The following is a 17,475-nucleotide window of genomic DNA, read 5'->3' as shown; positions in this document are numbered from 1 at the left end:
TATCCTTGTCTGGTGAATCTCGACCCCCAGACTTGCCTCAAACTCCCTGTGTGGCAAATGTTATTCTTACCAATGTAATCCTTTAAAAAAAAAAATGTGTGTGTGGGGGGGGAAAGCTGCAGGGCACAGGGGCACCAAAGATGGCTCTGAGAGAGTAGAGTGGGATGAGCCCAATTTGCGTTAAGTTCAGTGGGGAAAGAGCCCTTGAAAGCTTCGGTGCATGATATGGTAGGACCTTGACAGTGATTGGTTCCTCTTCCTCCCCTGCCATGCCACCCGCCCTTTTTGGCTTTAAAAAGGGCTGCTCTTTGTTAATAAATGAGTTTTTCTTCCTGCTTGATTAGGCTCCCCGCTGTGTTTGATTGTCTTCCAGGCTGAGGGAGGCTAGGGAATGGGCAAGCGCTGCACTGACCTTTCCTCGGACCCCGTCCATCTTTTGTGGGACAGATGAAGACACAACACCTAGGTATATCTTTGCCAGTTCTTGGGTTGAACTCAAGGCCTGGGCACTGTCTGTAGAACTCTACTACTTGAGCCACAGTCCCAATTCTGGCTTATTCTTTGTATGTGTTACCGAGAAATCATACCCAGGGCTTCTTGCATGCTAGACAAGCACTCTCTCAATAATCCACATTCCCAGCCCCCTCATCTTTTCCTTAATGGTAGTTTTTTACATAAGTATGCTGCCATTTTATGTCCCCAAGTTTAATTTTCTGAATACCGGTTACTTCTATGAAACCTGATCTTCTCTTCTCCTGCCTGGTTTGTTACTGTTCCTGCATTGGCCTCATAATAAAATGTAAATAAAGGCTGCTGAGAGTGTCAGTGTATCATATAAAGATACAGGCCTAGAACCCTGGAAGAGAAAAGCCATGGGCTGAAATGAAGAGAATGATGCAGTATGCATAAGGTCTGTTTGCATTCAGGGAGGTTGTATACAGACTAAGTAGGTAGGGCACTGAAAATTTTTTGTGGTCATACTAGGGCTTAAACTCAGGGCCTGATGCATTCCTCAGCTGTTTTTCCCAAGGCTGAGGCTTTACCAGTGCCACAGCCATCTGGTCGTTAATTGGACGTAATCGCCTCCCAGGCTTTCCTTCCTGGTCAGCCCTGTGAATCCTGCTCGTCTTTCTCTCTTAAAGCTGGAGCTCTACTCTCTGGACCACTGTTCCACTTCTGGTTTTCTGGTGGTTTATTAGAGATAAGAGTCTTCACAGAATTCCTGCTCAGGCTGAATTTGAACGTCAATCTCGCGAACAGGATTCAAGCGGCTTTCCTCAGGAATACACCCAGGAGCCCCTCCACAAAAACACTTAGTCTAAATCTCGAGAGGCACTAGAGATAAAGAGATACATGAAGACGCGTCTAGTGTGTTCTAGATACTTAAGGTTGGAGACACACAACACTCATAATTATTAGATCATTTTAGAGACAAAAAGAGCAATGAAGACAGTATGAGGAATGCTCCAGCATTTGGTCCTCTCATCTTGAGACAGCAAATTCACTGAAGCTCAATGTTAAGTGACAGAACTGGCGTGTCCTGTGGACATTTGCTACCAAATCCTGTGACACTCATTTCTCACTTTTGGCTTCAAACCTATCACTGAGAGGAGAAGATGAGGAGAGAAAATCCTTCTCAGAGAAAACAGCTATAAAGAACATTGGATAGTTAATTTATAAATTAAAACATTTGGAATGACCCTGTTAAGAAGTCAGATTGTTCAGATTAAAAAAATAAAAAGAAGAGAAAGAAGGTGCCAGTGGCTTCTCAATGTAATCCCAGCTCCTCAGGAGGCTGAGGTGTAGAGAAGCTGAGTTTGAATCCAGCCAGCATAGCAAAATCCATGACACTGTTATTTCTAAGTGATCACAGAAAAACCCAGAAGTGGGGCTGTGATTCAAAGTTAATGTACTACCCTTGAGCAAAAGGAGCTCAGGGACAATATCTGATATCACAACGATTCCTGTCATCTAGGGCTGGTGAATCTCATCAGGTTTTGAAACATTTGACCTCTCCTAGTTGGGCCCTGGGTGGCTAGGTTTTGGGGCTGAACACAGGGCCAAGGTGCTGACCATGAGCTCAGTGCAGAAGCCCGATGCTTTACCATTTTGGGTAACAGCATCACTTCTAGTCTGTGTGTGTGTGTGTGTGTGTGTGTGTGTGTGTGTGTGTGTGTGTGTGTGTTTGTGTGTGTGTGTGTGCACTCGCGTGCATGTACACACTCGGGCACACAGGGTCATGGGCACATACACCATTCTTGGAGGTTGAACTCAGGACCTGAGCACTGTACCTAGTTTCGCTTGTACAATCATAGCCTTCTCCCACTTGAACCACAGAGCTACTTCAGGCTTTTTTTTACTGTTGTGGTCCTAAGAAATCAAAACCAGGGTTTCATATTTGCCAAGCACTCTACCCCTAAGGCAAATTCCCACCCCTGTACTTCAGGTTTGTTAGTTTGTTTCTCTCTTTTTTTATTATTGTAGGAGTTGATGTCTGGGCCTGGGTACTGTCCTTGAGTTCTTCAGCTCAAGTCTTGTGCTCTACTCCTTGAGCCAAATACCATTTCAGCTTTTTTGGTGGCCCATTGGAGCTAAGTGTTTCAAGGACTTTCTTGCCCAGGCTGGCTTTGAACTATGATTCTCAGATGTCATCCTTTTGAGTAGCTAGGATGACAGGCATGAGTGACAAGCACCTAGCTTCGAATTCAGGTTTCTTAGTGGTGAATTGGAGATAATAAGCTCATGGGACCTTTTGTGTCTGGGATAATTTGGAACCCAGATCCTCAGATCTCAGCTTCCTGAGAAGGCAGGATGAGAGACCTCAGCTATAGACCCCTAGGCTGTGGCATCTGCTGCAAGGGGGTCCATGGCTCCACGGGGTGGAGTGCTAACCATGAGCCCAAGAGGTAAGTGTCAGAGCTTAGGCCCCTATTTCAAGGTTCATGACTGAGAAAAAACAAAACAATTGTCTGCAGCAGACAATTCACTAGTCTTCAGTAATACATAATTTTGTCCCTGCCATGGAGACATATCTCAGCCTCAATATTACTGTCTGCATAATCATCTCAGTGGGGAGATCTTACAAAGACCCAATGGAAGAATGCACCTGGTGAAGGACACAGCACATGGCACTCTTTGCATGACTCAGCACACAGCATCCTGTGAAAGACTCAGAACCCAGCACCCAATGCAGGACTCAGCACACTGCAGAAGGCCTCATGACTGGGAAGTGTTCCCTTCTTTCCTCCAGACATCCAAGACCAATTCTGGCTTTTTCTTGAATGTGCTACTGAGGAATCAAACCCAGGGCTTCTTGCATGTTAGACAAGCACTCTCTCACTAATCCACATTCCCAGCCCCCTCATCTTTTTCTTAATGGTAGTTTTTACATAAGTATGCTACCATTTTATGTCCACAATTTTAATTTTCTGAATACTGGTTACTTCTAAGAAACCTGATCTTCTCTTCCCCTCCCTGGTTTGTGACTGTTCCTGCATTGGCCTCATAATAAAATGTAAATAAAGGCTGCTGAGGGTGACCTGCTTTAGGCAGATGGCTGCACAGATTGTTGCATATGTCTGTCTGTTGACACTCCTGGATCTTGAACTCAAGATCAGGGCACAGTCCATGAGCTGCTTTACTTAAGGCTAGCCCTCTAACACGAGTCATATGGCTATACTTCTGGCTGTGTTGGCCCTGAAGTTGGACAAGGCTCTCAAGGACTTTTCTGAGTAGGGTGACTTTGACCATGATCCTCCTATCACAACCTTGTAAGTATCAAGGAGGACTTCTGAGAGCCACTGGTGCCTGCCTAATCATTGGTCTTGCTGATGTTCTTGAACAGACCAGTGAGTTCCCTATCCTCGAGTTGAAGTGGTGGGAGCTGGGGCCCACAGTTGGAATCCTGGTCCTGCCACCTCCAAATGGCAGGAGATCCTAAGAAACTCATTCCTATCCATATGAATACCAATGGAATGTGATGTATGTCATGATTGAATGGGAAGTTCTTAAATGATTCTCAGATAAAATTGTAAACAATTAGAGTATAATACACTGATCAATTTTAATTAGTACTTTATGAAACATGTAAACAATCACATTCATTAAATGGAGGCATAATGAAACACCTCAGAATTGGGTGTCACATAGTATAGAGGTGCCATTTTTTCTGCCAGGACTTTCTTTAGTTAATTGTTATATCCCATTTTCTGAATGTAATTTGGTATATGAAACTAGGATATATTATAAATCAATTATTCAAACTTTTTATCAGAAATGCTTATAGCGAAATATAGAGATAAATCCAAATTATATATATTTGAAGACAATGCTGGGTTAGTTGTCTTCTCATATTCCCCATGCCCTTCATGAGATTAATACACATTGTAAGGTAATGCTTAGAATGTTTTGGTGAAATAGGTTGACTTTAAACCAGTGAGTTACTCTATGCTGCATTTTGTTTACTTTATATGGAGAAAATCTAAATTCTTACTTTATCGTTTACCTTAGGCTTTATACTCAGATTTAATCTCTGATGGGTGACAAATAAAGACATAAACATTTTTTTAACAGTGGCTAAATTTACGCTGAGGAATCTAGGTACAATGCAACTCATGCAGATAGGTCTCATAAGTCATGAGACTGTGGTATCAAAATGTTAACCAATGCTTATTGGTGTCATGCTTATGAGATTTTGTTTATTATAAACAGTGGTTATTAGAATGTTTTTGGAATCAACATCATTTCATGGGTTAGGAACTGAAGAGAGACATTATATTCAGAACAAAATTTAAGGAGGCATCCAAAATTAGTTACCAAGATATACATCATGTAACACAATGTTTTAAAAATGCAAACTAAAGGAAATAATTTATGAAAAACATCAACATTTACAATAAATACAGAATCACTATGGCTGATTAGTACTATAAAGATTTTGACCACCATTTGTTAAGCTATTATTTTCCAGAAACTACTTCTCTCTTTTCCTGAGATTTTTAATTTCGTTTATATCATGTGTTGATGTTCTCCTTTAGATTACCCACATTCAATCTTCTACAAACTGTAATTTGGAGTATTTTTAAAGTTTTATACACTCATGTACACTGCTCAAATTCTATTATTTGTATATTTTTTCTTGTTAAATCAGTAGGAATTAGTTCTCAATATGAATAATATTGGACTTATTCATTGCTTTTCTGAATTTGTTAAGTATGTCATGATTTTGTTATTTTATTCTTTTAAATATGTGCAGATCTCACTCCACATACAGTCACATTCGTTTTAAACAATTTGATCCATTCAAGGGATTTGCTACATTAGGTTCATGTAGATGAATTTAATTACAAATTAATGAAAACATATTTCTGAGATAGAGTTATCTTTATGGCTCTACTCCCACTTAACATGTATTTGAGGTTTTTGTGCTTAAAAAAAAACTGGGCACAACATCTTTTTGTTCCTGGAGGACTTCTACTTTGTTGGTTGTTTTTCAAGTTGTGGTGACTTCAACATATGTGTGCATTTTATTTCAATTGTTTTGTGTCAGTAATTTGTTTCATATAACAGAAATTACAAATATAGTCAGTGATTTAGAACTTTTCCAAATAGATTCCAAAAGAGACACCTGAAATTTTGTGACAAATGGGAATGGGCAGGTATTCATAGTGGAGGGGATAGCAGGATAACAGACATTGTTTGACATGATTTTAATTCTTCCTCCTCTTGCCTCCAACGGTATTACTTCAAAATCTTTAGTGGAAAGAAAATATTTTTGTCTGTATGAACTCAGAATTTTTGATTCAATTGGGACATATTATACATTTATATTTCATTTTATCTCGAAAATCTTCTTTCCTTCATTTAAAATCACAGTTGTGAATTTATAATGCTAAAGTAGCATCTACTAATTTATACGAAATGGTCCAAACTATTTTCACTTCACACTATATGTAATATAGAGTGTAATAATAATAATGAGTAATATAGTATGTAATAATTGCCTTTGGGGAAAGTCAATTACAGTAGGTTTTTGTGAGATACTGAGTAATAGTAAAACATATTAGATTCTATTAAAAAAATTCCCAGTTACATCTAAAAATTATTCATAGTTATAAATTAATGCTGAAAAACTAACATTGTTTATTAGAAAAAGCCAGAAGTTTCAATAAGCTTGCTTTTTTAAACTTGTCTTGAATCTGGGCTTCGGTGGCTCATGCCTGAAATCCTAGCTACACAAAAGTCTGAGATCTGAGGATAGTGGTTCAAAGCCAGAATGGGCAGAAAAGTCTGTGAGACTCTTATCGCCAATATATCTCTTGAAAACTAGAAACTGCACTGTGGCTCAAGTGGTACAGTGTTATCCTTGAGCTGAAGAGCTCGGCGACAGTGCCCAGGCCCAGTGTTCAAGCCCTATGACAGGCAAAAAAAAAATTGGCATGGATTTTTACTTTATTATTTCATGATTTTTAATGTGAAAATACATACAGAGGGTTTACAGTTACATGAACAAAGTAATGAGTACATTTCTTATCAAGCATTGTTGTCTCATCCCTTTTTTCCCCTTTCTATCCTTTCCCATCTCCCTTTCTGCGCCCCCCCCCCACCCCGTCCCCTGCGCCAAAGTTGTAAAGTTCGATTTTCGACATAACTTCTTGTACGTCATTGTTCCAATGGGTTCACATGTATCCCAATTTGTTTTTTCCTTCCCCTCCCCAAATTATATCAACATCAAATACAATGAAAATAGAGGTTATATCATGGGGAGGGACATAAAGAGCAACAAAGAAATCATCTTGTAAATATGCTAATAACAACAGAAAGAAAGAAAAACCATTTGAGTCCTTATCTTGGTGTTCATTTCACCTAACATCAACTTGTCTGAGAGTTTGTGTTTACCTCCGATGTATACTAGTTATTGCAAATAAGGGAAACCATGGAAGCTATGTTTCTTTGGGCCTGGATTACTTCACTTAATATAATATTTTCCAAGGCTTTCCATTTCCTAACAAATGGGGCAATGCCATTTTTTCTGATGGAGGCATAGTATTCCATTATATATATATATATACCACATTTTTTTTTATTGTAAGAATACCGTACAGAGGAGTTACAATTACATGGGCAAGATAACGAGTACATTTCTTATCAAGCGTTGTTGCCACATTTTATCGATCCATTCATCTACTGAGGGGCATCTGGTTTGGTTCCATATCTTAGGTATGGTAAATAATACTGCAATAAACATAGTGGTGCTGGTAACTTTAGTATGGGCTTGTTTGTGATCATTTGGTAAATGCCGAAAAGTGGGATTGCTTTGTCATAGGGGAGCTCTATATGGAGTCATTTGAGGAACCACCAAACTACTTTCCAGCATGGTTGAACAAGATTACAGTCCCACCACATCCTGTCTAGATTCTGTTGTTATTACAGTTCTTCATTATAGCCATTCTAACTGGGGTAGGGTGGTATCACACTGTAGTTTAGATTTGCATTTCTTTTATACCTAGGGAGGTTGAGCATTTCTTCATGTATCTATTGGATATCCTTCTTTCCTTTACAGAGAAGTTTCTCTTTAGTCTTTAGCCCACTTATTTATTGGGCAGTTGTTTCTTTGAGGATTTGTTGTTGGGCGATTTAGTTTTTTGAGTTCCAGGTATATTTTGGATATGAGACCCTTTGACCGTTGTATGACTAGTAAAGATCTCCCAATCCATGGGCTTTCTATTGATCTTGCTAGCTATTTACTTTGCCATGCAGAAGCTCTGTAATTTCATGCAATTCCATTTGTCCAACCTTTCTTTGATCTGTTGTGCTTCTGGGTCTCTATTAAGAAAATTTCAGCCTGTGCCAAGGATACATAGGTTATCTCCTACTTTGTCCTGCAATGTTTTCAGGGTGTCTGCTTTGACTCTGAGGTCTTTCATTCATTTAGAGTTGATTCTTGTGCAGGGTGATATATATGGATCTAGCTTTAGTTTTCTACAAGTGATTAACCAATTTTGTCAGCACCATTTATAGTCGAGGCTCTTTCTTCCATTCTATGTTTTTAGCTCCCTTATCGAAGATTAGGTGGCTATAGGTCTGTGGGTTCATTTCTGGGTTTTCAATTCTATTCCATTGGTCCTGCGGTCTGTTCTTGTGGCAGTACCAAGCTGTTTTGATTACTATGGCTTTGTAGTAGAGTTTGAAATTTGGTATTGATATTCCTCCAGCACTTTTCTTTCTGTTAATGATCTTTTATGCCATTCAGAGTCTTTTATTGTTCCATATGAATTTTTGGATTGCCTATTCTATTTTCGTGAGGAATGAGTTTGTAATTTTGATAAGCATCTCATTGAATTTGTAGATAGCCTTGGGAAGTATTGTCATTTTCACGATGTTGATTCCTCCAATCCAGGAGCATGGGAGGTTTTTCCACTTTCTAAGATCTTTTTTATTTCCTTTTTCAGGATTTTAAGGTTTGCATCATAAAGAGCCCTCACATCTTTGATTAAGTTAGTACCTAGGTATTTTATTTTATATGGGCTATTATGAGTGGAGTTGCTTTCCTGATATCAGCCATGCTTTTCTCATTGTTGGCATAAAGAAAAGCCATTGATTTTTGAGAATTAATTTTTCCCCTGCTACTTTGCCAACGTATTGAATCAGCATGAATAATTTCGGAGTGGAGTCGGTGAGATTATTTAAATACAACATCATGTCATCTGCAAATGAGAGTTTTATATCATCTTTCCCTATTTGGATCCCTTTTATGTTTGCATCTTGTCTTTTGCTGTAGCTAGGCATTCTAATACTAAATTGAAGAGAAGTGTAGGGAGTGGACATCCTTGTCTCATTCCTGAGTTAAGAGGAAATGGCTTTTGTTTTTCACTATTAAGTATAATGCTGGATGTAGGTTTGTCATATACAGCCTTTATTGTATTGAGGAATGTTGACTGGATTCATAGTTTTACAGAGCTTTCATCACAAAGGGATGTAGGATTTTGTCAGTGCTTTCTCTGCATCTATTGAGATAACCATGTGGTTCTTATCCTTGTTCTTGTTGATGTGATGAATTTTATTAATTGATTTGCATATATTGAACCAGCTTTGCATCCCTGAATTGAATGTTGTTTGATCATTGTGTATGATTTTTTGGATGAATTGTTGACATCGATTGGCCCAAATTTTGTTGAGGAGTTTTGCATCAATGTTCATCAAAGAATTGGGTCTACAGTTTTCTTTCTTTGATGAGTCCCTGCCTGGTTTTGGGATAAGGATTCTGATGGAATCATAGAATGAATTCTGTAATGAACTTTCTCTTTCAATTTCATTGAAGAATTTTGGGAGTATTGGTGTGAGCTCTACTATGAAGGCCATATATATTTCTGCTATGAATGTCTCTGGTCCTGGGCTTTCCTTTGATGGGAGGACTCTTGATTTAACTCATCTTGGTTGTTTCAGCATGTTGAGATTTGCTAGAAAAAGGTGCATTTCTGCCAGGTTCTCAAAATTATTCGCATAATGGTTTGAAAAGTAATCCCTTATAATTTTTTGAATCTTGGTTGTTTCTGTGATGATGTTTCCCTTCCCATCTCTGAGTTGTTTTTTTTTTTTAAATTTGGGTGAGTTCTTTTCTTTTTCTGATAAGATTTGCTAAGCGTCTGTCAATTTTGTTAATTTTTTTGAAGTAACAACTCTTTGCTTTGTTGATTCTTTCTATGATGTTTTTCGTTTCTAATTCATTTAATTCTTATTTAATTTTAATTTTTTCTTTCCATCTACTGGATTGGGGTTTATCTTGCTGCTCTTTTTCAAGGAGGTTTAGATGTCTTATTAAATTGTTGGTTTCAGATCTCTCCAATTTGTTGTTGTAGGACCTCAGAACTATAAACTTGCCTGTGAGTACTGCCTTTGTTTTGTCCCAAAGGAGCTGGTAATTTGTGTGTTCATTTTTTTTCAATATCACAAACATTTGCAGGTGATATTTATATTTTTTGACTTTTGCTTAATGTATGCAATTCTTTCTGCCCTCTTTCCCTCTCATTCATCTCTTCCCATCACTGTATTTGGGTTGCTTAGTTATTTTTTTTTTCTATGTCCAGTGCAGCTGTTGGGCCCCTTTGTTGTATGTTGTTCCTTTTCCCACTTATTGTGTTCCTCCTCCTGGCTTCCCTCCATTGCGTGCATATTTCTACCCTCTACATAGTCAAGAACATGGAGTCATTAATGGTGATACAACAAAATGAGTGGCTGTCCTCTGTTTCTCGAGTCCTCTTTACTTTGTCATACCTTCTTGCATTTTGGCTTTAGCATCCACGTATCAGGTGGACCCTATGCCGTTTTTCTCATTGTTCTTGGCTTACTTCACTCAAATAATTTGGTCTAGCTCCATCCATTTCCCTGCAAATACCATCATTTTGTCCTTTCTAATGGTTACATGTATTCCATTGTATATAGGTTCCACATTTTTTGGATCCACTTATCAGTTGTGGCTTATCTGGGTTGTTTCCAAATCTTGGCTATTGTGAACAGTGCTGCAATAATCATAGAGGTGTGTATGTCTATGTAGACTGGTTCCTGTTGTTCAGAGTAGATGCCTAGGACTGGTATGGCCAGTTCATAGGACAGGTCGATATTTAGCTTTCGAAGGTACCTCCAGGCTGCTTTCCATAGTGGTTGTATTAGTATGTATTCCAACTAGCAATGCAGTAATGTTTCTTTCTTTGTATCCCTTCCAGCATTTGTCATTGGCTGAATTTAGGATGTGGGCCATTCTGACTGGGGTAAGGTGGTATCTCAGAGTTGTTTTTATTTGCATTTCCCTTACTGCCAGGGATGATGAACATTTCCTCATGTGTTTCTTTGCCGTTTTTATCTTTTCTTCTGAGAAGTCTCTCGTTAGCTTCCTATACCATTCCAAGATTGGTTTGTTAGGTTTGTGAAGGGTTGGGTTCTTGACTTCACCATATGTAATATAATGGATATTATAATATAATTGATATTAGACACTTGTCTGTTATATTGCTGGTAAATATTTTTTTCCCATTTCTTCCATTTCCTGGTAATTTCTATGATTCCTTTTTTTTGGCTTTTATAGTTTTCATGAAACCGACCCTCTATATCTTTGTTTAGGTTAATTCCTAGATACGTTATTTTTTTAGGTTATTGTGAATGGGGTTGTTTCCTTGATTTCCCTTTCTATTTGTACATTGTTACTATACAAAAAAGCTACTGACTTTTGTGGGTTAATTTTGTATCCTGCTACTTTGCCAAATTGGTTTATAACCTCTAAGAGTTTGGGGATGGAGCTTTAGGGATTGGTAATTTATAAAATAATGCCATCTGAAAAAGAGATAGTTTATCTTCTTCCTGTCTTATGTGGATCCCTTTAATGTCTTTCTCTAGCATTATTGCTCTGGCTAAGAATTCCAGAACTATATTGAAGAAGCGTGCATAGAGTGGGCATCCTTGCCTTGTTGCTTTTTTAGGGGAAGTGGTTGTAGTTTTTCCCCATTAAGTATAATATTGGCCTTTGATGTGCCATGTAAGACTTCCATTATGGTATGTCATGTTCCTTCTATTCTTATTTTTTCCATAGCTTTTAACATAAATGAGTGCTGAATTTTATCAAAAGCCTTTTCTGCATCAATGGAGATAATCATATGGTTCTTGACCTTGGATCTGTTGATGTGATGGATTAGATTTATTGACTTACATATATTAAACCATCCCTACATTTCTGGGATGAAGCCAACTTTGTCATAATGTATGATTTTTTTTGATATGTTTCTGTATTCTGTTGGCTGCAATTTTATTGAGGAGCTTTGTATCCATCTTAATAAACCAGATTGGTGTGTAGTTCTTTTTTTGTCGGGTCTTTGCCTGGTTTGGGGATGAATGTGATATTGGCTTCATAGAATGAGTTTGGGATTACTCCCTCTGTTTCTATTTCTCTGAAGAGCTTGAGGAGTGTGGGTATTAGTTCCTCATAAAGGCCTTATAGAATTCTGTAGTGAATCCATCAGGTCCTAGGCTTTTATTATTGGAAGATTTCTGATTACTTCTACTATCTCATTGTAGGTAATTGGCATGTTTAATTGATTTCTTTCTTCTTGGTTCTGTTTGGGAAATTTGTATTTCTTTTTTTCAGGCTAAAAAAAGTTTATTTACTGAACTGCTGCCCATACCATGTATGGTGGAGAAGCATGGCTTAAAAGGAAGGGAGGCGACCCACCTCTGTGCCAGGACTTATCTAGGCTAGGGAAAGGAAGAAGTGTGTCCAGGTGGGGGAAAGGTGTGGTCACACTGGATCTTGATGTGACCTCAGGGTCTGGGACCCTCATAAGGTCATATGGGAGGCTTGTGACCAGAGGTGGCTCAGGATGTGACCTAGCAGGAGGGGAAGGTGACTGCTTCCAGGTCTGCTAGTTACCTATGTAACAGATATTGGGTGGAAATTTAACCAAGAAAAGAGGGAGGTGTTCCAGTTCAGGCCTTACACTCCAGCCTTTTGATAATTATGAAAAAAGGGTGAAGATTCTCTATGGCTATTTCCTGTTTGCAAGAGGTATCAACAGTAGGGGTAAAAGGCTGAATTGAGATCCCATCTGAGAGAAGGCAGCAGGCAACAGCTGTCACTTGGACAATGAGTCCTATGAAGTCTGTTGGAGGCAAGTCTCCTGGACGAAGTATGGAGAAGTCTCAGAGGCATTGAGGGACTGGAAAAAAATACTCGAGAGCAAATAAATGGCAAGAGGAAGGACTTGGGGCTGAAAATGTTGGTAGAAATATCCCTATCTACTTCTGACATCTGGCGACTGGGTAGAGAAAAGTCAAGTAACAAAGGCAAGAATACAAATTACTGTCCAGTTGAAAGGTAGACTGGTATGGACATTAGATGGGCAGTCTTCTTACTTCTATTGACCTGACTGTGGTTAATTTTGAAAGGGCAGGCACAAAGTGGCTGATGTGTATCATCTTCTCTTACTCCTTTCCATGTTCCTTTGTTCTACAGACTGGCTGAGTCTAAGTGTCGTGGCTGGGATGGTTTGTCCTAGTTGGTAGTCAAGGAGGTTTGAAATCAAGGCCTGGGCACTGTCCCTGAGCACTTCTGCTCAAGGCTAGCACTCTACCACTTTGAGTTATAGTACCACTTGCAGTGCTCGCTGGTTAGAGTTAAGAGGCTCGAGCCAAGCTTCCAGCCTGGCTTTGTACAGGTTAGTTGAGAGATGTAGTCTTAGGGATTTTTCAGCCCGGGGTGGATTTGAATCGCAACTTTTGTCACGAAAACCATTTGTTATTTCCAATTAAAGCAACAAGAAGTTCAAATAGAATATGTAGAGCTTATCTGGTCCTTATCAAGAATTGACCAAATATTCTGCAATGACAAAACTTGTTAGATGGGAGACTCTTAGAACAGATATGCCCAATATTTTAGTATTACGTAGTCAGTAGTAAACTAAAGTACACACACAAAAAACAGGCAAAACTCAAATCCTAAAATTTTAGAGAACAATGTTTAGACATCTGTGATAACAAAGCACATCATATGGTTGGGCCTCAGTTACCAGAGTCTGTGAAAAGAGCAACTTGCTAGCAAGGCACATTTGAATAGATGGATGGAGGGGAAATAATTTTGTTCGAAAGGTAAGGATTGGAGGGGCCCAAATCCTCAACCCACCATTTGGTCAAGATGGCGAACTCAAGATGGCAAATTTCTTAAAAAATGCAAAGAAAGCCTGAACAAAAAAAATCAAGCCTAGTTTGGCTAGCCTTTTAGAGGGAACCTACAATGGGTCCCCTGGACCCAGCCCATGTCGCATGCTTCATGGCACAATACAAATAGTTGTAGAAAAGAAATGGAGAGATATAGAAAGTTGGACATGATTAGCAGAGAGCAAAGAGATCCAGAAAGTGAACAGACTTCTGATCATTTAACATTGCAGAGGCAAAAATTGTCTAAATATGAGAAAAGCATAAAAAATTAGGTGTTCTGTCTATCCAGGGAGCACAGTAGGCATTTCAGAGGGGTTTCATGGCTTGGGCATGACTCGTAGCACCCTATTAAATGTGTAAGAGAGTCAGTCTGGTGAGTGAAGGAGAGCTGACCAGGCAGAAGCAATTTCCCTATTTCCCCTAGAGTATTGTAGAGAGAAATGGCCAAGACCCCATAACCAAGCATCCTCAGGTTCAGAGGTGACCAGCCTTTACACTCTCTGGCATGGTGTCACATCTGAACAGAGATTGAGCAACAGAGAGCCGTAGAGAGTAGTTTCACTCACCAGAGAAGGGAAGAGGTGTGGACGTGGATGTGAAGGCCAGCAATGGTATTGGTGAAAAGTCTCACGTGGTTACTCAATGCAGTTTAGTTCATGGAAAAGGGGTGGTTAGGAAATTCAAACATTTCCAACTCAAAAACCTCATCTGCATCACAGCATCATATGTAAGGAATATTAAATAGGTAGGTTTCATTCGGTAGCCTATGAAGAAAATACCACACATTATTAAGGCAGGAAAAGAAGTTTATTTACCGAACTGCTGCCCCCACCATACATGGTGGAGAAGCAGGGCCAAAAAGGAAAGGGAGATAGCAATTTGTATTTCTGTAGAAATTCATCCATCTCTGCTAGGTTTTCCTTCCTTTGTGAGTAGAGTCTGGAATTATTTCCTTATGATTGTTTGGATTCCTGGATGTTTGTTGTAATTTTTCTTGTGGTATCTCTGATAATATTGATGGGTCTCCTCTCTTATTTTGTTAGTTACACTTGCCAGTGGTCCATCAGTTTTATTGATTTTTTTCTTAAAAACAGTTATTTGTTTTATTAAATGTTATTTCTAATTTTCTCAGTCTCTATCTCATTAATTTCAGCTCTTATTTTGGTTATCTCTTTCTGTCTAGCAACTTTAGGTTCAATTTATTCTTGTTTCTGTAGTAGTTTTCGTTATATCATAAGATTGTTTACTTGGTTTCTGTTTTCTTGGTATGTGCACTGAGAGCAATACATTTGCCTCTCAGGACTGCTTTCACTGGGTCCCATAGGTTTCTTTGTGATGTTTCTTCATTTTCACTGAATTGTAGGAACTTTTTAATTTCTTCTTTAACTTCTTCTGTGACCCATGTATTGTTCAACTTAGTTCAGTTTAATTTCCATGTGTTTAAGGTTTTTTCTACTTTATGTCTTGTTATTGAGAACTAGTTTGATTCCACTATGTTCAGATAGAATACAAGGTATTATGTCGATCTTCTTGTATTTGCTTAAATTCCTTGTATGAACTAAGAAATGATCTATTGTAGAAAAAGTGAATGCGTTGGCAAAAGTTAGACCCTGCTGGTGTGAATGCCTGTAATTGTAGCTACTCAGGAGGCTCAGAACTGTGTATTCAGGTTCAAAGCCAGACCAGGCAGGAAAGTTCATGAAGCTTTTCTGGGCTTTTTCAGCACCACACCCCTCGTCATGTCTGGGGTTGTTCACCACCTTTGCCACCATGGGCTCGGCTTGGAGGCTTATGCAAGCCTGTATGGAGAGGTGCTCCACCCCACCATGAGTCAGGTGTTAACCAGTGCTGCTGCCTCAGGCTGGGCTAGGCTGCTTATGCGGGCCAGTATGAAGAGGCATAAACCGCCATGGCTCTGGAGTTGTTCACTGCTGCTGTCCGTGCCACAGTTATCACTGGCCCTCCGGCCTGGTCTGGTCTGTTCCTGTGGGCTAGTGCCAAGAAGCATTGTGCCCAGAGTCTGGGTAGTTTGCCACTACTACCAGCTGTTGCTGCTGCTCCAGATTAGGCTAGGCTGTTTACACCATCAAGACAGAGGTGCCACACTGCGAGTCTAGGGTTGTTCACCACTGCTGACCGTTGCTGCTGCTCTTGACTGGGTTGGGCTGCTTGCACCAGCCAGGCAGAGGTGCCATGCCAAGGGGTGTGAGGGGAATCTGTCTTCTGATATTTCGATTTGTATTCTCTGGGTTGGCATTGGACCTTGGGAGTCTTCTGTGAGCCTTGGGATGCTTGTGGGTGTGTGGTCCTCGGAGGGTCCAGAGCCAGGCCACAAAGCTCCACCACTTAAGCTGCTCAGTGGGGAGCCCATTACCAACAAGGGGTATGAGAAGGGTCTTCCCACTTTACTGTCTGTGTAGGTTTTTCCCTTTTCTTTTTTCACTTTCTGTATCTCTCTGAGTAATCGCCTTTTTTTGTGGGTCACTTGCAGAAACGGAGCATTGAAATCCAAAATCTGTATTTCGTTGGGGAGAGCTGTGATGCTTTCATGCTGTTCCATCGCCATCTTGGCCCCTCCCCTTCGGGTGGAGTTTTTCTTAGGTGGCTGGTGGGCCTTGGTTACCAAAGGATAGGTCCATAAAAAATATGTTGTAAAGCGTGCAGATTGTAGTTAGACATTTCTGTTAATATAGCCTTCCCAAATTTAGGAACCAAAGGGGGTGGTCTACCCTATAGTATTTCAAAGGGATTAAATCCTTTAACATAAGGGCTACATCATGCTCAAAGGAGAGCAAAGTGGAGGAGGCTCACCTAGCCATGCACAGTCTCTGTAATTAATTTAGTTAGTTTGCTTTGAGGGCATATTCATTCTTTGTAATGCCTTGAACTCTGAGTTCTATAAATGGATTGTAACTTCCAATTTATTCCCAGAGTGTTAGTTAATAATTGAGAACTTGGGCCATGAATGCAGGGCCATCTTTGGACGCCACAGCTAACGGTAAGACAAATCAAAGAATTATTACATGCCTCAGCTCAGCCTGAAACAGCGTCCATATTACTAATAGATACCAATACCTATACTTTCCAAGCTTTACCTCTGTGAAGTCCACTTTCCCAAATTCACCATCTGAGGTTCCTCACAAATGAATCCTTTCCATAGGTTCCAGCTTTTCATCATCTACCTGTTGGAAATTACCTACACATCTTACAAAGTATTGTCACGCTAAGGCCCCACTGGTTTTTAGAACAGTTTTAGGTAGTGGCCTCGGGCAATTTACCAGGGTGCAAATATCTACACGTAAACTGACCGACAGCTTGAGCCTGTATGTTTTTTTCACAAGTTCAGTGTCAACATTTCCACACTTATTACCACTGTTTTTGCTTCTTCCTTTAATTTTAATGACTAGAGATTGCACTTGTAGCTCCAGAGATCCCATTGGTTTTAGAGTCATCTCCCAAGCTACCTGATCAGCTCAGATGTCTCCCTGTATCTTAGGGTCTCTAGTTTCTTTAACTCCTGTACAGTATTCTGAACCATGGAGACTTCTTCCATTTTATTCTCCCCCTTTTCTCTCAAACTTGCTTTCAAGGGCTGGGAAGGTGGCTCAGTGGTAGAGCGCATGCCGTGCATTCCAGAGGCCCTGGGTTCGATTCCTCAGCACCACATAAGCAAAAAGCAAAAAGCCGGAAGTGGAGCTGTGGCTCAAGTGGTAGAACGCTAGCCTTGAGCTGAAGAGCTGAGGGACAGCGCCCAGGCCCAGAGTTCAGGCCCCATGA

The sequence above is a fragment of the Dipodomys spectabilis genome, unplaced genomic scaffold (genome assembly GCF_019054845.1).
Source record: "Dipodomys spectabilis isolate Male_0828 unplaced genomic scaffold, ASM1905484v1 ptg000463l, whole genome shotgun sequence".
In the NCBI taxonomy this organism is placed as follows: domain Eukaryota; kingdom Metazoa; phylum Chordata; class Mammalia; order Rodentia; family Heteromyidae; genus Dipodomys; species Dipodomys spectabilis.
Note: the sequence above shows the minus strand (reverse complement) of the source record.